Source organism: Micromys minutus (genome assembly GCF_963924665.1).
Source record: "Micromys minutus genome assembly, chromosome: 23".
NCBI classification, from domain to species: Eukaryota; Metazoa; Chordata; class Mammalia; order Rodentia; family Muridae; genus Micromys; species Micromys minutus.
The window spans coordinates 15,101,222-15,127,609 of NC_137958.1; the positions used below are offsets into that span (position 1 = coordinate 15,101,222).

General features: G+C 37.4%; 1 protein-coding gene across 3 annotated transcripts in view; it reads right to left on the reverse strand.

The window, feature by feature from the left end:
- Positions 1-26,388, reverse strand: part of MAGI2 (membrane associated guanylate kinase, WW and PDZ domain containing 2) — a gene marked incomplete at both ends in the record, with an annotated part of 1,373,853 nt that overhangs the window by 1,177,447 nt on the left and 170,018 nt on the right. The window lies entirely within an intron of this gene.

The following is a 26,388-nucleotide window of genomic DNA, read 5'->3' on the forward strand; positions in this document are numbered from 1 at the left end:
ATCAAAACAGAACTACTAAAATAAAAAAAAATGTGCCGTGAAACAGCAGAATTGTCAGCACAGATTAAAAGGGGAATCATTTTTCTGTATCTTTCACTGTTGAATAAAATGAATGTTTTGACAAAGAAGTCTTGCCATTATTGCTGTGTTTTGTCTGGATATTTGGTGTGACCGTGACACAGTTCATGGGAGGGCTACTACGCCGGCCACATTGCCAGAATATTTTTCAGACAATAAATTCTCAGCACTATAATAAGAAACAGAGTTTGAGAGTTATCCATTTACTACCTTGCTTTCAATTGAAGATTATATAGTACCTGTATATAATTATATAATTTTTATCATTCCTGTGAGATCTCAGTTTTTTTCACAATTCTTTACAGTTATTTTTCACTATAAACCTTTTGATGGATGAATTTTATCATTTCAGAAATTTCAGTCACTATGGGAAAGGGGGGAACACTAAAACGATCACATCCTTCATAATAAAATGATTCACAGTGGCCCTCAATGGGTTTAATACAATTAATTCTACAGAAGTCTTTATGTGAAATTTTCCAATTTTAATAGCACTAGTCTCATTACGCATGTTTTATTTTATGAGGAATATATAGTACCTGTGAGGCACTGCAAATGTTACAACTCCAGTTCCCCCTGGTGGCAGAACCTTCAAAGTGAATTATTTTGTCTGCTGCTTTTGGCTGATACCTCCAGGAGACTATGAAGGGATTATGGATTTCAAAGGCTTTGGTGAAAGCTTCTCACCTATACCCTTGAGAAAAGTACTGCAAAGGATGGAGAAGAAAGAGTTCATTTCAAATGTCACTTTTGTTTCTACATGAAAACTACATTTAAAAGTTACTCTAGTGAATCTTAAAAAAGGATACACTCTATAGGAGACTTGGAAAGTCACTCTCAAATGATTCTGCTGTATCTCTTGGCCTAAGACATAGTTGAGGTCAAGAAATATAATGAAAGAAGACAATGCATAGGATATTTTAAAAAAGAATAAATTTATAACCTGTTCATAATGTTCTCATCTGAAGGAACTGTTGATGTGATATAATCTTTGGGTAAAGGTTATGAAAGACTGGATCCTTAATAAAAAGGCTTCAGTCGATAAAGGTTTTTATCTGAAACACCTTTAAAAAGCAGAGATATTTTAGGTAAGTTGACACAACTGAATTTTTAAGAACTCTGAATAAATTATTATTATTATTATTATTATTATTATTATTATTATTATTATCATTATCATTATTAACTGAGGTTTACAGCTTTGCAATTAAAGCTAGGGAGCACTAAATAGAATCATTTCCTGTGATCTTAGACACAAGCTTGGCAGAAATCCAGATGTGACCAAATGCCTCAACATGTTCTATTTTCTGTAACATGAAGCTTAAAAATGCTTCTGACTTGTGCAATCCTCTTGAAATACAGCGTCTTAAGTATGACCATGTCTGCCTTGTTATCGAATCTTGAAGCCCAGAAATATGTGGGATTATCAATTCCTGCAGGGTTCAGAAATTTTAATAATCGGGTAGGATAGGGTTTTACTTTAAATTCTTCCTAATCCACAGATTTAAAAAGTCATTAGGAGTTGTAAATGTCAAGGAGAACATATAAATGCATCAAACCCCAAAGTTATTTTGATGATAAATCCTCAAATTTCTACTTCTCAAACAACAATAAGTAGAAGACATCCTTGGAGCATCTTACATTTTCAAATTATAAACTCAAACTTTTTCCTTTTTTTTTTTTTTTTTTTTTACCCCATGCAAGTTGGACCTTTCATGGCTCCAATACCAGTGCTTCCAAGTTGCTCATTTAAATTTGTTTTCTATTTATCATGGTCTACTATCAGTAATAACCCAGGCTCCTCATATTTATTGTTAGTAGGAACTGTCCTCTGAGGGGCATTCAGGGGAGTGAGGCCCCAGAATCAGTTATGATTGGTTGACTCCAATTATCTTGTGTAAATCCTTCAATTGGTCTTGATCCAAGAGGAACAAATGATAAAACCTGGCCAGTAATATGGAGAAGAAAATTTAACAGACTCAGAAAAACTTTCTGCTTATAAGAAGATGTTGGAAGCTCCTGCTATCAGTCCAGTCTGCACTTCTAGGCCTCTGTCAGTGGGTCTTCAAACCAGACACAGTACTCTACCCTATGGCACTGTGTATTTACAGTGCTTTGCCCTTGTTACCATACTATAAAGAACCTGGCTGTCCTCTCTTGTTTGACGCCCTGATGTGTTCTTTGCCTCATAATCTTGCTTGAGGTCTACCATTAAGTAACTTTGTGCTATTGCCAAAGTTGGTCTGAGAAGTCAAAAGGACATCTTATTATCTATAGCACAGATAATCCATCAAAATGCAAAATCCATAGCTCAGGCAATTGAGAGATCTTGTCAGACTACTCAGGAAGTCATGCATTTTAAAACTTGAACATCTTATTTCTGGCATTTTCCACTTAGTATTCAGAAACTGTGCTTGGTTGACCATGGGCTGACCTCAAGGGTGCAGGCTCTTGCAAAGAGAGAAATGATTTGAGTTATTGATTGTATTGGTTCCTTCTTAGACTCATGATATATGTTAATAAGTAAGCTCAATGTTTAGAACTTTTTGGTTAACTATAGACAAAATCAAGGTTAAGAAATTGTATTGGTGACTTGTCTCTTTGCTGTTACAGATTGTCTGACAAAAGCAATTTAAGACAAGAAGTGTTTGACTTGGCTGATAGTTTGAGGTACTCTTGCTAAATCTCCAGCAGTAGGATCCTGAGACAGGGCATCTGCAGCCAGGAAGCAGAGAGCAAAACACATCAGAGTTTAGCTTTCTCTGTTTTATCTTCTGTGGCAATTAGGGCGAGTTTCTTCACCTCAGTTGATCTAAACTACAGAGTCCATCACAGAGAGTCTCAGAGACAGGGTTCCAGATCTTACCTAGTTGACAATCCAGTTTAACCATCACAGTGTGTGGTTGTTTGAATAAGAAAGGCCTCCATAGGCTCCTATATTTAAATGCTTGGTCATTTGGGGGCAGTACTAGTTGAGAAGGATTAGGAAGTATGGATTTGTTAGAATAGGTATGACCTTGTTGGAGGAAGTGTGTCACTGGGGGTGGGCTTTGCTGCTTCAAGAACTCAAACCAGGCCCAGTGTCTCTCTTCTTCCTGCTGCCTACTGATCTGGATGTACAATTCTCAGCTACTTCTCTAGCTCCATGTCTGCCTGCATGGTCACTGCCATGATAATACAGGACTAAAGCCCTGAAACTGTAGCCAGCCCCAATCATATTTTCTTGGTTGAGAGTTGCCCTGGTCATTGTGTCTCTTCATAGCAACAGAACACTGACTGAAACACAGTGATATAATTTGTATCTGAGTTTTTATGTATCTAAGGTCATTTCTGAGAAAACTGATTGATGTATCCTTGGCTAGTCCTTATCAGCCTCCTGTAAGGTAAGCAGACCACTAAGAGCTAGAGGATCTTGGTAAGCATTTACAAACAGATAAGCTTGTGTGACAACCCCCACATGCTCACCAAGTTAGAACCACACATGATCTGGCACAACTCTGGGTATTCTACCCAATCCTCCTGAGAATTCATCCTTATCTTTCCAATTTTCCACTGTCCCACTAGCCTGTCTATCTGTCTGTCTGTCTCTATTTGTCTGTTGCTCTCTTGTTGTCATAAAAAAAGAAATGTTGCTACGTCACAGAAAGGACTATATCATAATCACAATACAATCCTTACTAAAATATTTTAAATGTCTTCATTTTGATATGCTAACTTTGTGAATTTAGTTGTCATTTAAGATTGTTTCAGTGTTCAGCTGCCTTCATGGCATTTTTGGACAGTCATCTGTATGGCACACCTGGCACACCTCAATAGACACAGACGTGAGATTGTTCTTGCAGCATTAGCCTTGTTTTGTATTATAAGTATAGTTAGTGTCCTGGGAGGTAAAGGGTGCCCATATTCATGGACAGAAGGAAGGATATTGTTTATATATTTGGGATATAATATGCATTTATGTGAAACTTAAATGTTCTTAGATTTTTAATACACAACTGTTTGTGCTGAATTCATATGTTTTTATTTATTTTTATGTCTATATTTAGAATAATGAAATACTGATCCAGGAAATAGAATCATATAGGAAATCTGGGGAGAAAGATGTCCAGTCATAACCTGCTCAAATCCTCCTCAGCTATCATATCAAGAGAACATTTAAGGAATTATAAAAGACACTGGCCACAGAAAGTAGGGGTTTCACAAATCGTGATCAGAACATTTAACACTTCACTCATGGTCTGGGCATGTGGCTCAGCTGTTAGATGGATGACTATGATGAGATATTATTTTGTCAGTTTCCACTTAATGAAAAAAAAATCTAGGCTGGACCAGGGAGCGTTCACTGTTGAGTCCACTACAGAACAGTGACAGAGATATAACTGAGATCAGTAAACCAAGTTATTGCAACTGTGAGTGTCAGCCCAGAGGTCTGGTCGAACATTCAGCAAAGGAGCCCCGTCCTCCAGTTGTCAGGCATCGGGTCTGGTCTTCTTCCCAGGCATACGCTTGACATTATCTTATGTTTTATAAGACCCCTTTCTTCAGCTTGTAGGCTTTAAAGGCTGGCCACAGTTTGCACAGACAAAGGAAAACATTCAAGAAGGCAGACCTAGGCAGGGAAAGAGTAACGCCTTCTGTCAGGAAGGCTATCCGTGGGATAAAACACATCAAAGTAAAAACAACTATTTGTGAAATAAATAACTTTCTTTGTTTTTTTGTTTATGTTTGGTTTTGGTTATTTTGTTTGTTTTTTTATCAATAATTTTATTTTATTTTCTAATTTTTTAATTTTAATTTTCCATAGCACTGTGGCAATGTTGAGAATAATACAAATACAAAGTTGCTCATCTTAATTTATGCATAAGTACTTGTCACACAGATTTTTTAGGGGGGGGTGGGGGACACTTTGACAATGGAACAAATCTAAGCTATGAACAAAACAGGAGCTAGACAACTGGTTCTGACACACCACTCCACCAACATTAATATATGTCACTCAATAGACACCTGAGTCAGTTGGAAACGCAGTAAAAGAACATCAATGTGTACCACTACATTTCTAATCAGTGTTCTGTGCAATAGAACTTGAGACAGAATACTGGGCCCACAGCTCAGACATCAGAGCCACATCTGTAGGACTGTGTAATGTGTACTAAGACACAAAAAATTGTTAGTTTTAAAAATAAACATTGTTATTGAACAATCAGGTGACGTTTAAGAGAATTCAAATGTCCTCATTCCGCTAATAAAAACTAAAATGTCCATGCATATTCTCCAATGCCCAAACTAGCTACTTAGAATATGCCAAAGAGTCTAAAGTTGGAGTAATAGCCACCAAATTGTAATGAAATATAAAAAATTAGAAAAAAATCCATTATATATTGTATATACATTGCAGCTTCAACAAGGTAATCCATTGCTAAAGAAATAGGACCATTTTCAGATGGGTAGCATTTTCCTTTTTTGCCCGACTTTTAAAAACAGCGGCCAACAACTTTTTAAAAATAATCTTTTTACTCCCGAGTTTTGAAAGTTGCCTTTCAACATGAGTACTCATATTGGTAGTTTATGCTGTTACGATCACACAACGGATTATTTTAGATATATGTTAAAAGTTTTCTTTTAAGATTCCAGTGTGCCCGAGAAAAATATTCTGTGTTCACAGTATGGTGTTTATCTCTGATTTAAACAGTCTTCAAACATCTTGCCAGTGAATATAGCTTCAGGTAATAAGGTTCTAACAATGCTCCACAGGGTTTCGGGGAAAGTGTTTGCTATCAAGTGTACCCTTCTGTTTCACTAGATATTTAGACAGTTATTTCTACATTCTTGGGTCCATGGCTTCATGTGGTTAACAGTATTCTCTACTAATCTCAAAGCTTATTCTCACACAATGGCTTCTGGGGTTTTTCTTCCACAAGGAAAAGCAGAATGTACCACAAAAGAATGAAATGGAATTCTGAAGGCCACTATCGTTTGAATAGAGATGGTGTGTGTGTTTATGTTGAGAAAAGTCCCCATGTAGCCCAGGCTGGTGACATGTCAATCTGCTCAGCCTATCACTGCCTAGCCTATGGTATTATTTCTCTGTGCCATCATACCTGACAGAAACTCCCCTGAATAGCTCTGTGCCATCATAACTGATGGACACTCCCCTTTGGAGTGTTCAGTCAAGGGCCACAGGATGGAGCTATTTTAATGAGCTGATGCAAAGGTTTGGTTAACTCAGAAATATTTACTGAACATTTTTCTATAATTTAAGTAGTAGAACTTAAAAAGAAAATGCCTAGGGCAAGTAGGATTATGACCTAAGGAGTTGTAGTAGGAAGGGTAGTCAACTCAGACATCACTGTAGGGTGATTTGACCATTTGTGTTGGCAACAGGTAATGTGGCTGAGGTGAGGGTTTAAGGAATAATGATAGAAGACACGCAGAAGGGTTCCACACTATCTCAAAGGTATAGGCAGATTTTTAATTTTTATAAAAATTCAAATTTTTGGTACAAAATAGAAGTTAGATAAACAAAACTGGAATATATATTGTACTTGTATATGCCAGGATTTTACGACAACCGGTTTAGATGATTTTCACAGTTATCCATTATGAAACCAGACAGTACCTTTATACTTATCAGAAGATAAGACTGCAGTTTAGAGAGGTACCCATTTATCAGCTGGCAAGCAAAAAAGATGGTGATTTAACTCAAGTAGCCATACCCCATGGACTTTGTTCTCTCTAACATTCACTAGTTTTTCTATTCCAAGATGCATAGAAGGTGGGCAGAAAATATCCAACAATAATGAATCATCAACGTAAGTTTTCACTAGAGGGGCACTTGCGTAACTGGGAGGGAATTTTGCATCCATTTTATACAGTGGTACTCTGTCACCATATTGGTCCAAGTTAGGGGTTTACGCCTTAGAGTACACACCATCATTATTTTTGTTGACTTATTATTTACTTAGTATTTTTTGTTTTTATTTAGTGTCTTCCTTGCAGTAATCCAAGGATGTTCTGTTGGCTGTTGACTGAGTAACTTTTCCTTGGAAAGGCATGGACATGGGTCCCCAGATGTAGTACTGATCAGATAGTCAGGTCTCTACAAAACATGGTGAGGGGTTACTTACTAGAATACAAGTGACTCAAAAGCAGCTACCAATCCAACCCCTGCAAATCTGTGGACTCACAAAAGCCACATCCCAGGAGATGCCCTGATAACTTATAGGCAGCTGGATTATTGTGAGTTTCCTGTCCTTAGTGATTGCTTACTGTTTTTACAACCTAGGAGTTGACCTTATAATTCTCACAACTTTCTGAGGATAAGTTTCCGTTAGCTTCCTGAAAGAGTGTGGGTGGTAGTCATGGTCAGACTAGCTATCCTCCAGTTAGCTTCCTGAGTCTTGTGAGCTTTGATTGCTTCCTGGATATTATGATCTGATCGTTTCACATTTTGACAGAATATTTGATCTCAGAGCAAACAGCTATACAACCCAGCTTTTGCTGACGTTTTAAAACAGTTGTAGGCATACCTTGTCCCCAGGACATCAGCCATGTTTTAATGATAATAAGCAATCAAAGGATTCCTTATCTAATTTTCCCACCCACTCTACCAACTTCTCTGACTAATTCTCAAACTAAACACACCCTGTAGCCCACACTAGTATGTATCTTCCTACAACCCTAGTTGGGCAACTTCTAAAGGGTGCTTGACAGCTACTGGCAAAAAGTAGAACCTGACTTCTCAAAAGGGGGTCTTCTGAGAATGAGCACTTGGGAAGCTATCAAAAATGTAGACTCTCAACAGGCCTGCTGAATCAGCATATACAGTTTTAAGACAAAACACGCACATAATTCTTCATCACCTCTGCAGTATGAGAGGAAGACAAGGTATTATGGTGGCGTAGGAAGAAATGGCTGGGAAGAATAGACTCTGCTCAAGTTTGCTTCAAATGTCACTAACATTGAAAGTCATTTGTCTAAGCTATGAACCCAGTTTTTCCTAGGTGGAGATCTCTGGCAGATGTGTGATGTCTTCTGTTTTTAATTCTGGTGACTCTTCTAAGGTTGAGGTATATTAGCTTACAGAAGTAATGCTTCTTTAGTATAATGTATTTATTACTGCAAAGTTTGCATAAACTCATATGATTATTAAGCTGACATGTCAATATTCATCTAGACTCACTTAGAAACTAGTGTTATTCAAATATGTTCCATGTTGGAAGACCCTGCACCTAACAGTCATATGTGTTTTGTAAGAAGGGACGAGAGAACCAACAGATCCTAGGGCAATACAACTGAAGAATGATGTCTGAAGATATTCGTATGAAGAGTACATTGAGTGATGTTTCTGTCAGAATAAAGTAAAATGTAAAGATTACTTTTCATTTTGCCTAGTCACATGGTCTTTACCATGATATATGACCTCTTTGAGTCTTGAGGTTTAATTAAAACTTTTTAAGATAATATGATCATATCTGCTTTGTAATAGTTGTATGGACATCAAAGCCTGTAGCACAAATAGGCCCCAGTTAATTGTTTTGTTAGCAAAAAGAGGGTAAACATTAGAGCATTCCAGAAAACTTTTGTGTAAAATAGTTAATAGATAAGCAGAAATGTTTTTACATGATTAACCTTCTATGGGTCTTCATTGTATTAAGATTGAAAACAAATAAAAATTAGCTGATAATTTTATTCCTTTTTAGTGATTTTCAAAATGCATACCAACTATAGACTATTGCAAATATTTTAAAGACCACTTACAGAAAATCACAACCATTCATTGGGCAGAGTATTGGAACCCAGTTCCAGTGGTTAAATTGACAAAACATCCAATACGCAAAGCTTGGGGACATTGCAGAAGAAGAGGTAGAAAGCCTGTAGGAGCCAGAGGACCAGGGAGTTTGCTGCAGAAATTTTCTCCTAGTGATGCCACAGGCTATGTCCATAAAGTTTCACTGATAGGACTCTCCAAACAGGAGCTGAACAAGGACCAAAACACATGCTAATGTGAATGGGGGAAGCTGGTAAGGCCTCAGTCCTACACAAAGCTCTGCAGCCCACCGGAAAATGCTGAGAGCAGGAGAAATGGTCTTCCCCGTAGGCAACCATGCTAGCTACTTGTCCAATAGCAAAGGCCAGACCTGAAAACACACCTACAACTAACAATATATACGTTGGGCAGATTATACCTAGGAATAGCTATACATGTACATATACATATGCAGGTAATGACAATCGATGTAAAAGGGGGGCATGAATGTGAAAGAGAACAAGAACAAGTATACAATAGGAGTTTGAGAGAGGAAAGGGAGCAAGAAATTATATATCTATATCTATCTATCTATCTATCTATCTATCTATCTATCTATCTATCTATCTATGTATGTATAAAACAAATGAAAAACTTTAAAAAACCCAGAAAAATAAAAATAAAAATCAACCATTTCTATTACTCAGATAAAAGAACTGTTAGTATTTTAGAGGTCATTATATGTGTATCTACAATTGTATATGTGCATTTATAAAAGCAAAATCTGATACTGCACTAATTTTGAATATATTTGAGTGAATGTGTCATTTAGCATGTTTAATGATGCCTAGATATTAGGGCAAAAATGTGTATTTTCAAGCCCTGGCGCCATCCCAGAACAGAACAACCAGATGTGGCTCAAATCTGAAATGCTAGCACTAAGGAAGCCAAGGCATGATGTTTGCCATGAGTTTCAGAACAGCCTTGGTTACATAGTAAGATCTAGGTCAGCCTGGGCTATCATGTGAGGCTCACGCCCAGTAAGGCAAACTAGTCAAATAAACAACTAACCCGAAACTGCAAAAATACTATGTATTAAATAAGAAGTCCTATAAAGTGATTCTTTTGATGATTAAGCCTTATTTGGAATATCTACTAACCATAAAAGATATGTGCACATTACACTTTTGAAGACACTTTTATACTATCATACTGTCTTGAATATAATTCGCACATCTTTGAAAAACATTTAATTGTATGTATGTGTATATGTATGTATTCTTTTTTCTGCCATAATAAATGTTTCTTTGCTTACTGATTTCTGCATATATTTTCAATGATCCTTTAGGCCACAAGGGAATGTTTATAGTAGAAAACCTCTTAATTTTTGCATACTTTGAGGTATGTATAAGGTTTGATGTACCTATTAGGGTATAATGTCTACTGGAGACCTTGGGACTATTTAACAATTTAGAGGAAGGTTTTCAAAGGGAAAAGTCATGGCAAAGAGAAATTGTACAACAGTTTATTGCTTTAAGATGATGGTCAGACCTCCCTGTGCCCAAGAGGGAAAGGATGGGGCTTCTAGGGTCTAGCTAGACATGGACACCAGCACACAGTGAATGATTTTGAAATACTGCATTATTAGTTTTAAATTTGGTGCGGTTCGAACAGCAGATGAGCTGCTAGACTTGAATTAGCATTGGCACAAAGATCTTCCTTGAACAGCAAAGCCATAACTCCCGGAGGCAGCTGAAGCTGGAATCAAATTTCCAGACCCCTGGCAAGTCAGATTCTACAAGCGTGACACTTTCCGGGCTCACTGCAGTGTTCCTAAGCCACCTGAGCTGAGGCTCATCCAGCCTCCTGCTCTGCTGCAGATCCGAGCTCTGCATCTGCATGCAGTTCCGTTCAGTGGAGACCCTCAGTGCCCGGGCACCGCCACTGATTTCCAAGCGTGACACAGCCTGGAGTTGGTGTGTATTTCTCATTAAGCTTGTTCCACTCTCCACTTCTTTCTCACAACTACTAAATGTTAAGTAATATCCCCACTAAAAATAATCACTCCAAGTGAAGGGCAGTGGTTGTCACATTTCTGATCACTTGCAGAGGTGTGAAATAGGATGTTTTGGAATATCATATCTGAGGGGAATAGATGCTTAATGTTGCTAACATTTTGCGGGCAAGAGCATGAAATTTAATGTGTGCTTCATATTCCAGAGAGAGTAAAGTCAATTAACTAATAGTGCAGACACTCATATAATCCTCTGGTAACTGCTATTGGTGATAGCAATGTCAGAAGCAACAGTTATCCCTGTTAGCACCATTGGATCCAGGTGCAAAGACAGTATCTTTAGTAGTACCAAAAAAAAAAAAAAAAAAAAAAAAAAAAAAAAAAAAGTGAAAAAACACAGTTCTTTCCAGTGCTGTCTGTTTACACAGGCATCTTTTGATTACTGGGCTAGTTTTCAACTTTTACTATTTTATTTTCTTAAACTTGTCTAATGCTCTGCAAAGATTTTGTTTCTCCTTCAAAATGTAATTCATACACTTATTTTTGTTGTTTGTTCGTTTGTCAACGTCATGGTGGAGGTCAGAGGGAAACCTGCAGAAATTGATTCTCCTTTTGCCATGTGGGTTCCAAAGATCAAACTCGGGTCATCAGATGGGCAGCGTGTGGTTTTACACATAGAGCCATCTTGGTAGCCCTCAAATTACCTTTCATGTCTGCAGTGCAGAGCCCCAGTCCAGCTCTGTGGTTTCAGAATAACACAGCACTAAGTAACTCTATGCTTGGAAATGATTTTATTGATTCGAAAGAATCTTAGCTACTTTTCCAGGAAATTCAGCTAAAAGTGTAAGCAGAACATTTGCCTGCCCTTAGGGCAGACACGCTCCCTTCTCTGGTCAAACTTTCAGAAGCAGACCATTAGGAGCTTAAGTCAACACCATCCTTGCACATCAAGCTTGAACCATTATGGTTAGCTTGGGGTCATTTGTACAACTGAGAGGGAACATAACTTCACTTTCAGCACATGGTTACTTTGGTTAGTTGTAATAGAACATTGAATATAATTACTGAGCTCGGTTTTCTCATATTGGAAATTTTCTCTATTCATTCCAAACTTGCTTTCTTCACTATTTTTCCCTTGGTTTATTTCCTGATGTCACTCTCCACGTCAATTAGCTTACACATCATTTTAAATATCCATTTCTCAGTTATCCTAAGAATAATACACACTGACAGTGCATTGTTAAATAAAGTGAATGAAATAGTAACATACAGACAACTTAATGCTCACAAATGACAAATATTCTAGGCCTTTGGGAAGTATCTTTCAAATACTATTTTGTTTTATTAAATAATAGCCGTTTAAGATATTTTTAAAGATATATTTACCATGAAGCTAAACCTATAAAGGATATACTTTAGCAGCTGGTTAAGCCCAGAGTGTGAATCCATCGGAATGATCCACTATGAAGCGTGTCCATTACACCAGAAGGCGAGTCAGTGCCATTGCTCCCATCCTTCCCCATCCCAACTCCTGGCAAGTGCTAGTATACATCCTGTTTCCACTAATGTGCTTTGCTAGATGTTTCCTATAACTGGAACCCGACAGCTCATAGTGAGTTGGTTTTGTCTGTTTGTTATTTAATGAGTTTTCAAGTTGTTCTCAGTTGTAGCCCATGTAAAGAAATCCCGTCTAGGTATTGATCAATCCTCTTCTCTTGAGTTTATAGATAATGTTTTTTTTTTGTTTGTTTGTTTTTCTTTTTTCTTTTCTTTTCTTTTTTAATGCACCCATTCACTGAGCTGCATTTGGGTTACCTTTCCTTTTAGTCCTATGAGTTCTCTGCAAATATGTGTGGTCAAATGTTTTTCATTTCCTATCAGCATCTTCTCGTCAGTGTAGGCTTAATGGTAAAGCTACTGGGTCATATAGCAAGTTTCTCATTACCATTTTAAGGAAATGGCAGTCTGTTTTCCAGACTGCTCATACCAATTTCAACCCATCAGCAATTCATCAGGGTCCTCATGTTTCCATAAAATAACCAAATGTTCCTTTCTATTTTCACAATTATTTAAATGACCTTGAAGAGGTGCTTTATTGTGCTTTTAAACTGCAGTTGTTTAATGACAAGTGGTGTGATTTTTTTTTAATGTGATTGTTGGGCTTTTGCATGTTGTCCATAGCGCATTCTTTATTTAGACTCACTATATATATATATTGTGGCTGAGTTATTTACCTTTAAGTGAACTGATTTTACATTGAAAAAAATAGTCTTGATATTGTCTCTTATAAGATAAATAATTGCCATGCATTTTCATAGGTTCTGTGAGTTATCTTATTCTGTGTCCTTTGAAGTGAATTAAAATAAAGGTTAAAAAGTTTATTTTATCTTTGGTTGACTCCAACTTTGGTAAAATTGCTGTTATGTCTAGAAAGATTTGCCAATGAAGTAATAACAACATGATTTTTTATATATTGTTAAGAGAGTTTGATAGCTTTTCTTCTGAGATCTGTTTTGGTTAAAGGAGGATTCATCATTCCATAAATAAATGCCAAGTCATAACCTAATAAAAAAAGGCATCTTTTTCCTTTCAATTGTCTTTTCATTATAGTCAAAATTAATTCCTATAATATCCCATAAATGGATTTTATTTCTTGCCTATGCCTATGTTGTCTATCATTTATAGCTTGTAATCAGCATGTGGAACTAATACCAGTGTCACATTGTTTTGAATACTACAATTTACAGATTCAGTTTTAAAATTTAGAATTTTTTTTTTTTTTTTTTTACTTTTGAAGCAGAATTGGATTCTGTCAACACTGATTTTCAAGATAGCATAGTTGTTGCTCTGGGCACTTTACATTATATATTCTCTGGGTCATCTAATCAATTTCTGATAAAGGCAAGTTACCTGGGGGATATTATGAAAGTTATAGAAAATTTGGATTCCACTGTCTTAGTAGCAAATATTCTGCATTGATTTTTTTCACTCAAAGATTTCTGGGATTCCCTTACTATTACCTAGCCTGGTTTGCACGAGTTTTCCCTACAGGTCTACATGGGAGAGGGCTTTTTCTGGAGGTGGCATTATTAGAAGCTAGACAGGGCCTGGTAGGACATCCTTTGCTTTGATTGGAGGACACAGCCCAGACACCCTTCTCATGGGCTTGTACTATGAGGAGTTTGCTCTGATATGTGTTTCCTATAGGAAAGTCATGATACATTGTTACCAATAGAGTCTCTAAACATGAATCTTATCTTTGACCAGAACCTATAAAACTACAAACTTTATAATCTTTCTTCATAAATTTACTGGCTTAAATAAATTGCTATAGTAACATGGACCTGAGAAGCTTTATATTCACCCTGGAGTCAACCTAAGACAAACCTCCTGGCTCTCCACTCTTCTCTGCATACATTCCATATTCCCTCCCTTCCTCAGGCGACAAATCTCTAGGAATCTATTCTTCTCTTTTCCCTACCTATTGTGCCTAACTGTCTCTGTGGTTTCTGTATGGTTCTGACCAAGCCATGCTTGTTTTCTCTATTCAGTTCATTGCCCTTTCCTTTGCCTCAACTGAAACCCTTTTCTAAGAAACATTTGCATGCCTAGTTGTTATCATTGCTAGAGCTTCTATGTGGAATAATCTCCAGAGGGTTAAAGGCTTGGTCTACTGCACAGCACAACACCCATGGCTTTGAGAGATGGGGGAAATTGAAGCCCAGAGTGGAACTGTGTCCTTGAGATATTAGAACACTACCACTTCTCTCTCTCTCTCTCTCTCTCTCTCTCTCTCTCTCTCTCTCTCTCTCTCTCTCTCTCTCTCTCTCTCTCCCTACCTTTTCTTCTTCTCTTCCTCCCTTCTTTTCTTTATCCTTCACTCTCTCCTTTTCTCTTCATCTTGGCCACTGGGAGGAGGGGGCTTCTCTATTTTCCATGTGTACTGGCTGGTTTTGTGTCAACTTGACATAAGCTGGAGTTATCACAGAAAAAGGAGCCCCAGTTGAAGAAATGACTCTGTGAAACCCAGCTCTAAGGAATTTTCTAAACTAGTGATCAAGGGAGAAGGGCCCAGCCTATTGTGGGTGGAGCCATCCCTGGGCTGGTAGACTTGGGTTCTATAAGAAAGCAAGCTGACCAAGCCAGGGGGAGCAAGCCAGTAAGTAGTAACATCCCTCCATGGCCTCTGCATCAGCTCCTGTTTCCCGACCTGCTTTGGTTTTGGTCCTGACTTCCTCAGGTGATAAGCAGCAACATGGCAGTGAAAGCCAAATAAACCCTTTCTTCCCCAACTTGCTCCTTGGTCATAATGTTTTGTGCAGGATTAGAAACCCTAACCAAGACACCATGATATGCTGGTTCCTCCAAATTCATACCACCAACTAAACCCTTCACCCTTTGCCTATCACAGAATATTTTATTAGACCAATAGAAAGCTCTCAGAATCATTAAAGTCTTAGCTAATACTCTTTTACTCAAGATGACTTTGCTACATTTATCACATAATTGACTGTTGCAAATATCTCATAACTTCCAGTCTTGAGGCTTGTTTATAATACCTTATTTTATTTCTTTGACGTAACTGCAGTCTACTGAAACACCCTCTCAGTTGCCTTTTGCTGTTGTTGTTGTCTAGCTTCTTTCCTGGAACATAGAGCGTAGAATCTGAGTATCTTGCAGGCAGCTTAGTACATAGCTTTATATAGTAAATACACAATGTTTCTCTATGGACTCTCTGCTGCATACATTTTCAAGCATGAGTAGTAGTGATAAGGAATGAATATATTAGGCACCATGGCAGCACCCATGTGTTAGGGGCATCAACTCTGTACTTCCTTCTCCTAATCTAGCTTCATATGCTAGAACGATACTATAGGTAAGTTTAATATTTACTCATAGTGTAAGGAAGATGAACCCTGCTTTAGGATGGTAACAAGTCATTGGCCAGGGCAAGATCCAATACAGAGCATTATACAGACTGAGGTTGTACCCTCCTGAGGTTGTATCCCACCCCTGTTTGCTACTCAGATACTGAATTGATTTGTTCTTCAATGGTCTTTGTATACTCTAAGCTGCATATGGCTTCTGCATCTTAAATGACAACAAAATCTCTTTTTAATGCTCCATACATAAAAATAGAAAAGAAAATGCACATTGCAATAAGTTGACAGGTAGCCTTTCATATCTCACAAAGAAGTTTATTTCTATTTTTTATGTATACACTAGACTAAATGACACAACAGAGTTATCAAATGATGTAATCTTTCTATATCTAAATACCAAAATAAAGTATAATAGTTTATTTGTTCAGATTAATTAACTTCTCTGGTGAAAGTGAATGACTCTTTTGATTAAGTTTATTTTGCCTTATATTCTAACATTGATTCTAATGCTTCTGAAAAATTAAAACTTTAAGAAGCAAATAAAAAATTTAAAAAACAAAATTCATTGGTTACAAACATTAAAGTCATTTTCAATGTCTGATATTAATAGAATAATCTTACACACTTTAAACATATACAAGCTGAAGGGGTTTGCAACCCATAGGAAGAACAACAATATTAAGCAACCAGACCCCCTGCAGAGCTCCCAATGACTAAACCACCAACCAAAGAGCACATATGGAGGGACTCATGACTCTGTTCATGTGTGTAGCAGAGGATGGCATTGTCTGGCATCAGTAGGAGGAGAAACCCTTGGTCCTGTGAAGGCTTGAGGCCCCAGTGAAGGGGAATTTCAGGGCAGTGAGGTGAAAGTGTGGGAGGGGAGCATCCTCATAGAAGCAGAGCAAGGAGGGATAGGAGAGGGGGAACCAGGAAAGGGATAACATTTGAAATGTAAATACATAAACTATCTGATAAAAAAGAAAGAAAATCATTGAAACCTGTATTATTCATTTAACTATAAAATTGTGAGAAGGCACTTAAATGTAAAATAGTATGTATGTCACCTGTAGTTAACACAAATAAGAAATAGCTATACACATCCCTACAATGTGCTGTGCTTCCAAACACATATTGACTTTTTGACTTTGCTCTTTGATGAATATGTGGGCATGGAAAGCCAATGGGATAGAAATAACTAACCACTCTGTACCATGATCATTTAATGTGTCTTCAAACTGTCTTTTTCACCTGCTTACTAAGGGAGATGCAGTGTGGCTAGTGGGGCTAGGCTGGCTCACAAGAAAGGAGACTGTATTCTTTTGGTCAACTTTTATTTTTTCACTGACTCTTCCAGGGCTTGGCACTTGCTGAGCACTTAGTAGGCATATTTCACAGACACTTAGATGATACCAATTGTTTCCTATATCACAAGAAAACGTTGACGATCTATGACATATGACATTAAAATTTAATTACAGATTTATCTGGATTGGTATTAAACTAACATTTAAATAAACATCAAAGATGGATATAGACTTAATATATCTCTATGGAGAAAATGAAAATAAGATGCATGAAATCTGTTAAATTATTAGAAGTCTTCATGTTCACAGATCATCTTTCGTTGTTTCGCTTTAACTCAGAGTGGCTGTGCTGCTTGTAAGTACAATATCACTCTTGGTGCACGAAAGTGTTGATAACCTAGCAATCCGAAACCAACAAACAACAACAACTCAGAAAAACCAAAACAAGACAAAACAGGGCTCTGCTTTTATTTTGGGGGTGGTTCTCTAAGCCCCTCCCATTTCTTTTGTGATTTTCTTTTGTGGCTGGTGGTCTACAATTTGATCATAAGGTCCAGCAGAAAGCTGTCACGTGGCAGTATGTAAAATCCTATTTGCCGTGTGCCCGTCAATGGTCTTTTAACTGAAAATTTCAGGGAATGATGTCACTCACCTGGGCCAGCAGCACTCACATAGGAATCTGCAGGTGTACTAGAAACAATATGGTGTCCCACCCAGTGGCCATTTTTCATCACTTGAAAGATGGCCTTATCGGGCATCAATGGGAGGAAGGAGAGACATTTGGTCTTGTCAAGGCTCAATGCCCCAGTGTAGGGAAATGCCAGGGTGGGAAGGTGCTTGGGGGGGCACCCTCAAAGAAGGAGCTAGAGGTGGATGGAATGGGGGTTTCCTGAAGGGTAAACCAGGAAAGGAGATAACAATTTAAATATAAATAAAAATATCTAATATGGAGAAAAAAGAAAAAAACGAAAGGAAAAAGTGGAGAAGAGCCTAGAATACTTGGACACAGGGGAAAATTTCCACAACAGAACACCAATGACTTATGCTCTAAGATCAAGTATAGACAAATGGTACCTCATAAAATTGCAAACCTTCTGTAAGGTTTGCAAAAATGAAACTGTCATGAGGACAAAATGGCAACCAAGAAATTGGAAAAAGATATTTACAAATTCTACATATGATAGAGGGCTAATATTCAATATATTAAAAAATCTATAAGTTAGACACCAGAGAACCAAATAACCATACTAAAAATGGGTACAAAGCTAAACAAAAAATTCTAAACTGAGGAATATCAAATGGCTGAGAAGCACCTAAAGAAATGTTCAATATCTTTAGTTATCTGAGAAATGCAAATCAAATCAACCATGAGATCTACCTTACACTAGTCAGAATGGCTAAATTCAAAAAACTCAGGTGAGAGCAGATGTTGGTGAGGATGCAGAGAAAGAGGAACACTCCTCCACTGTTGGTAGAATTGCAAACTGATACAATCACTCTGGAAATCAATCTGGTGGTTCCTCAGAATATTGAACATGATACTACCTGAGGACTCAGCTATAACACTCCAGGGCATATACCCAAAAGAAGCTCCAGCATCTAACAAGGACACATGTTCTACCATGTCAGTAGCAGCTTTATTTATAATAGCCAGAAGCTGAAAAGAGCCCAGATGTTTTCAACAGGGGAATGTAAACAGAAAATTTAGTACATTTACACAATGGAGTACTACTCAGCTATCAAAAACTATGACTCCATGAAATTTTTAGGCCAATGGGTTGAACTAGAAAATATTATCCTGTCTGAGGTAACCCAATCACAAAAGATCACACCTGGTATGCACTCACTAATACAATCACTGTATATTAGCCCAAAACCTCGGAATCCCTAGATATAATCCATAGAACATATTAACTCAAAAAGGAAGACCAAATTGTAGATAATTCAGTTCCGGGGGGGGGGGGTACAAAATACTCCAGGGAGGAAATACAGAGACAAAGTGTGGAGCAGAGACTGAAGGAAAGGCCATCCAGAGCCTGCCTTACCTGGGGACCCATCCCATATGCAGACACCAAACCCAGACACTACAGTGGATGCCTAGAAGTACATGCTGGCAGGATCCCAATATAGCTGTCTCCTGTGAAACTCTTGCCAGAGCCTGACAAATACAGAGGCAGATGCTCACAGCCAACCAATGGACTGAGAACGAGGTCCCAAATGGAGGAGTTAGAGAAAGTACTGAAGGAGCTGAAGGGGTTTGCAATCCATAGGAAGAACAACAATGTCAACCAACCAGCCTCCCCCACAACCCCCAGAGCTCCCGGCAGCTAAAGCACCAAGCAAACAGTACACATGGAGGGACCCATGGCTCTAGCCACATACGTAGCAGAGGATGGCCTTGTAGGGCATCAATGGGAGGAGAGTTCCTTGGTCCTGTGTGGTCTTGATGCTCCAGTGTAGGGGAGGCAGGAGGGAGTGGACAGGGAGGTTCCCTCATAGAGGCAGGGGTGGGGATAGTGGGATTCTGAAGGGGAAACCAGGAAAGGAGGTAACATTTGAAATGTAGATAAATAAAATATCCAATTTAAAATAAAGAAAGAAGCATCCCAATTCTAGCAGTGTTCAAATGTGAAAAGAAACGTGTTTTTTTCACGTCCAGGAAGTATGATTTAAAACAACAGGGGTGTCGAGAGGAAAACGGAAGATAGATGGGGATAGCACTTTTCATTTGGAGTGGGATGGATGGAGTGACGTGTTTCCCATGTAGCAAACAGATGGGCTGTTCTCTCACTGCTTTTCCCTTGCATTCCTCAGGCAGGATTAGAGACTAGAAAGAATCACACGCCTTCCCAGGTCTTCGGCAGGAAGAAGTTTCCTGCCACCCTCCTTAGGGTTTCACTTATTATTTCCTGATGTTATTAATAACCCACAGAAATCCCAGGCTCTTCTAGTTTGCAAGTACAGCAACTGTAGAGCTTACCTTGTAACGGGCAGACCCAGATATTAAGTACAGAAAAAAATGATTATGAATCTAAATCCTAAGAAATATACTCCACAATTCTATTGATAAGAATATTAATAGATAGAGAGCAAGTGTGCTCTGGTTATGAGGCAGGAATGTCTTCTCCTGTGATTTACTGATGCAGCAACAAGGGCAGGGGTGGACTGAGTCGTTAAAGGAACAGCTACACGATATTGCCTCACAAGAGTAGTCATTTAACATCCTACAGGCCGGGGAGATCGAGGTTTTTCTGCAACAGGAAATCTTTCTATACTGTAACTCTGAATATAAGGAGAAATATTATGCATCCATCCTGTTTGGAAAGCCATTATTATTTTTTTTGGGGGGGGGGAGTAACTGTTAGTGATATGATTAAGTGAAAATAAATCCACACAACGGAAATGGTAGACTTGTGCTCAAATAAAACCAAATATAATTCAGGGCTCTCCTGTTACGTCTGGTAGGCTAGAATGTTTCTCTTTTTAAGAAACTATAATACCATCTTATTAATTCAAAATATGGTCTTTATTGCCTTCTGTAATTTATTCAAGCTTTACTTAAAACTTCACTTTAATCAGGACAACTAAGTGTTAAAATCTGAAAACACTAAAATTCTGCCTTCTTTTCTAATTTATTGTTTTAATTTATACTTATATACAATATTTTTCATTCCCAACTCTCTGTCATACAATTACACTTCTATCTCTCAAATCAATCAATCAAACAAGCAAACAAAAAAGATTTTTGTCTGTGAATATATATATGAATACACACACACACATTTAAATCTTCTTTAGTGGATATTTTATGTATTTACGTTTCAAATGTCATCTCTTTTCCCCACTCTCCCAACCTCCCCCCCCCCCTTGCTTTCAAAAACAAAAAACAACCAACCAAACAAAAACCAAGTTTTAAATTCTCAGCAACACCTAAACTCTGCAGAACCTGTGGTGACAGTTTCCCATCAGTGCCACTAGATGGCAGCATAATAAAATTGGATGCCAGTTCATGGCTAGAGAATTAAACTTCTGAAATTATTTTCCACTAGTGGAAAACGATGTTGTAATTGCTTTATTGTTTTGTTTTGATGTATTTTCATTGAAATAGGATTACTCAACTTCCCTTTTTCTTTTCCCTCCACTACACACTCCTAACTATACTCTGTCTAACCCCTTCCTTACTATTTACACACACACACACACACACACACACACACACACACACACACAGAAGTTCAGCTTGCTGAATCTGGTGTTTTGTTTGGATGTATATGGTTTTAGGACTGACCCCTTGGCAATGCACAAACAATAATGGTGCTCACTCTTGGAAGAGCCTAATTCTCCGCTTGGCAGTCACTTTTCTTACACAAGACGACTGGCAACTCTAAAAGTTGCTTTATAGCATACAAACACACACAACCGTGACAAACACACACAGCAGTGTGTCTGTTTTCTTTTGCAAATATGAATTAGAGGAAATATTTTAAGGCATTATAAAAATAAAAATTTTATTTATCTTCTTTTAAAATATTTCTCTTAACATAGCATTTGCTCACAAACATTTCTTGTTTCTATCATAACCAGAGAGACTGGGTTAAAAGAGAGATATGAAATTTGCTGTGTGCTATGGGCTCAGATGTGTCTTGTAAATTCATATGTTGAAGTACTGATATCCAGTAGCTCAAACTGTGCCTGTATTTGTAGGTGGGAACTGTTAAGAGCTAGTCGGGTTCAATGGTATCATTAGGGTGGCCTCTATTTCTTTATTCCTACTTATTTATTTTTTTTTTTTTTATAAAATAAGGATATGTGGTATGGGTGCAGCCAGACACAGAGGACTGACTGTAAATACAAAAGAGGACCAGCATCCATGAGCATGAGAATAATGTCTCAGAAGAAACAAACCTCTCAGTCAGAAGTGGGGGAGATTCATCTCTGCTGGGCATAGGATAGCACATAGTATTTGGATAAAGCACTTTGACAAACTAACATCATCTCCAGCCTGTGCAGATTTTTTTGCCAAATGTAAACAAAACAGGAAACCAGAGAAATCTTATAATAGATGTAAGTTCAAGGTAATAGGGGTATCAATGGCAGAGGGAGATGCAGTCTCTAAGATGCTGGTCAGAGGCCGTATAGAATATTTGATGGGGATCTTAACAATGAATAGAGATTTTATTTATTTATTTGCACATATACATCAGGATGAAAATAAAAAAGGATTTAGGTAAAAATATGTAATTAGAGATAAGTTAGAGAAGAGTGTTGATGTTTGAAAAATCCATTTAATGGTTTACTATCTTGTAAACTCAAAGACTTTGAAAGGAGATGCTTTATAAGGAGGGATAACATTGTTCCCAAAGGCTATGTCATTAAACAAAAATTCTAAGCTGAGGAGTGGCATACTTTCCAAATTCATTATGGTCAAGGGAGATCACATAGAACCTAAAAAAGTATGGACTATTACTTTCTTGGCTTCTTGAGACCGTGACTATCTTCAACTGGGCAAAACCACAAAACCAGCTAACGAGAACCACCACCTTGTTTCCAAATCCTAGGGCCTGCATTATCCTGAAGAGTAGTTAGCACTTTATTAAATATGCATACTTCTTCTGTATCTCTTACCATATCTGAAAAGAATTTCTAATGGTGTTCAGCTGGCATGGCAATAGAGTGTATTTGTCTGAGTAATGGAGGGCATGGCCCGGCACCGTAGGGAGCGAAGGGAGCGAGCCCTTTCTTCTAAGAACATTTGAAGAGGAGTTATCATTTGGAGTGATGATGCAGATCATTGAGGAGGATGCAGATAAGGAAGGAGAAACAGAGCAAACACAGACACAGACCACAGGACAGAGACTACAGATTGGAATCTCTAACCAAGAAAGGTTGTTAACCTACATTTCTTTTTGGGAATGTTAGCTTAATTGAAAAGAATTTCGATCTGAAATTACAAATTTTGACTTTATCAGAATGTGTCGCTATTTCCACTTGATTGCAATTTATACCATAAATTTAAAGACTAATGATGCTAAACTATTTTAAACAATGTACATTTATGTAGACTTGAAGCATTGGCTTAATATTTCAATGAATCTGTGTTGTAATTTCTTCATGAAAGTGTGAGTTAAACCTCATGTTTGCCTCGAGATTCTTTCATACTCCAAGCATGTGCATAGGGTAGATAATGGGTGTACCACCTAATATGCTGACATATGCACTAAGGACTCTCAGAGGAGATGAGAAACCCATTTTTACCTCATACTCTACAACCTTTAATTATACTTGCATTTGGTCATGTGACTGTTATCTCATATTAATTTTTAATCATATTTATAACTTGATTCTCATGCTAAAAGTATTTAAAAACAATATCCATTATTTTATGCTTGTTATAAAAACTTTAAAAATGTATCAAAGTATTTCCATTTTATCATGTTACATTTTTTCCTTTGAATTAGAACCGTGCATTTAAATTTTTACGTTCCAGTGCCCTCTTTAATATTTGCACAAATTAGCACTTGACCTTAAATATGTCACTTTTATCTGTCTCTCCTGAACTTTATTTTTTCATAAAACAGCTTTCCCCCACATTTTTACATGAATTGTTGATAGTAGAATAGATTAGAAAATTTCAATATTGAGTTCGAAAGAAAGCAATTAATAGGGACATTGTAGGAACATCCAAAGCAGTTAATGTATCCAGTATGAGAAGCCATGAAGTGCTGTGAGCTGGTAGGAGAACAGAAGCTTCATATAAGTCTTTGAACACTTTTGTTTGATTTATGAAGGGAAATCTTGAGTTCACTGCACTAGGCTTAAATCTTGAGACTGCCGAAATTTATTTCTCAGGAAAACGATCTGTGCAGTACCTCAAATAAAGGTAAGGATTTATACTGAGTATAGAGAATGGCAGAAAGCCTGATAATAAGCTTAAAGTGAGACCCAGCTATGCTGAGATATCAGGGAGACCATTTAGCCACAGGGTGCTTTGTGCAAGGCAATGCTTAAACATGCTTTGAAACATCCTGTTCAAAACCACATAAAACTATTCTCATACCTAGTAGGTGTATATGGACAATACTTTAGCATTTATTCCACAGACAAAAACTAAAAGAACTCCCAAATTGTAAGCCAGGCCAGACAGCTGTTTCTAAAATTTGACATCTAACAGTTGAGGCTTGGCAAAAAGGCTGTGCAGGAGGCTAGGTCTGTAAATGAAATGTTTTCAGGATAAGAACAATCCTCTGCCTTGGATCTTCAGTTTCACTCCATGCCTACATGCATCATCTGTGGAAAATTCATTGTACTCATTATGTTCAAAATGCAATGAGCATCTGGCAAGAACTCTAGGGATCTGGATCTTTTGGGGAGCATTTAGATACATTCTGGAATCTTAGATTCTTGCCAAGACAGAGCTGTAAGTAAAAAGAATATTCCATCCAATGAAATGTATTTCCACTTCAGGAAAGTATTAGAGTAGTTCACACACACACACACACACACACACACACACACACACACACACACAAAATCAACCATTAGTACACTCGTTGAATACAAAGAAAAACACATTAACTTCTTGGGATCACTTTTGAAAAGTGCCATTTTAAAGTCAGTTAAAAAAACACACACTCCTTTATTACTAGTTAAGCTACTATCTCTTCAACAACAGAAATTTCTGAATTCTCATAGAAAATATGGCTAAATAATTTGCTTGAAAACTTACAAATTATAATACACATAAATATGAAGGGAGAGAGATGGTAAAGAAGAGCAAGGGAGATAAAGAAAGGATTATTCAAGAAAGTATGTTAAAATGTTATATATGTAAAATCGTCAAACATCAACTCTGTTATAAAGGTTTGTACATTTGGGGGAAATAGAAGATTTGTTATTAATGGAAATTAAAAACAAAACAAATCAAACCAAACCGAACCCAACCAAAACAAAACCCTACTTCAAAAGAACATAGGACCAGGAAGGAAGCCTATCACTCTACTTTTGAATGGATAAATAATGTGCAGCATTCTACAATGGTATTTAAATGTCTTTAACAGGAAATAAACAAAATGTTGCATTTCATATGAACATAGTCATGAAAATATTCAAGTTGCCAACACATGTAGCTAAATCTTCCCACTGCTCTTAGCAAATAGATGCTGTTCTCTCTCTGAGCATCAGTGTGTGTTCTCAGCACAGGGGTGCAATCACTCAGAACAGAAGGTATTGAGCACCTCTTGGACCATTTCCCAGTTTAGTGGCCTCCAGTGAAATCTTTGGCCATAGACACAGGAACGACTTCAATACGAGAATAAACATTCTTCCCTCCCCCACTTTAGTGGCCCAAATACTAATTTGTCCAAGAAATTGCCTGCTGGTGCTCTATTCTCAAATCCCACTTCAGATAGCAAAAAGGTATTCGTGGCTCCATACAGATAAAGGAGCAGAGCTGTATCTATTGAGACAGCTGATCACGGTGGCACCAATTGCTGAAGTAATTTAGAAGTATGTTTTACAAATTATGAGATAAAGAGGAGCGTTACTTACAGACATTAGAGAGTAAATAAGAACAAGCTGGAATAATTTCCACCTGGAACAGTTTCTATTGGCAGTTTACTATGTTTATGACAGTGTTATGCTCAAACATGAGGAGAACCAGCTATAAAGGTATGACCATTTCTTTTCAGAAGGAAAATGAGGTTTAGCTTAAGGATGGTGAAATGATAGTAACTACATTGTACGAATAAGTTCCGTACATAGATCTAGGGGAATTGTTCCAAATATTAATCACCTCAGAATCAACCTGAATGTAACCATCATTTTATGACAAAGAAATATAAAGCATCAATGAAAATGACTGTTTTGTGGCTCGTCCATCTTGTCCCTTCCCTTCCTTTGTGGTTGATCTACCTTTTCCCCTCCTCTGTGTTCTTAATCCTTAAATTCCCTGAAGATCATGGCCACATGTATCTAACACATTGTGCCTTATACAATTTTCTTGTGAAAATCTTTTCATTCACCTAAAAATTGCAACATATATCTTAAAAACTAATTATCCCAAATCTTATAACCTAAAAAAAATAAAGTAATATATGTGGACAAACTTTTGAGATTTGCATTACAAGAAGAAACAGGATTGGGGTCTTTGTCATTAGTTTTATTTCCTTTTATGTTTCCTTAACTCTTTCACTCATATCTTGACACGTTATGCACCATATTTAATTGTATGCTTAAACAGACATATGTTCACTGATTTACTTTCTTTTCTACCCCTAAGCTTTACTGGAATATACTGATGTACAGTCAAAGAGAAAAAAAGAATTTAAAATGCTGAGTTCTTAATAACATAAATCTGGT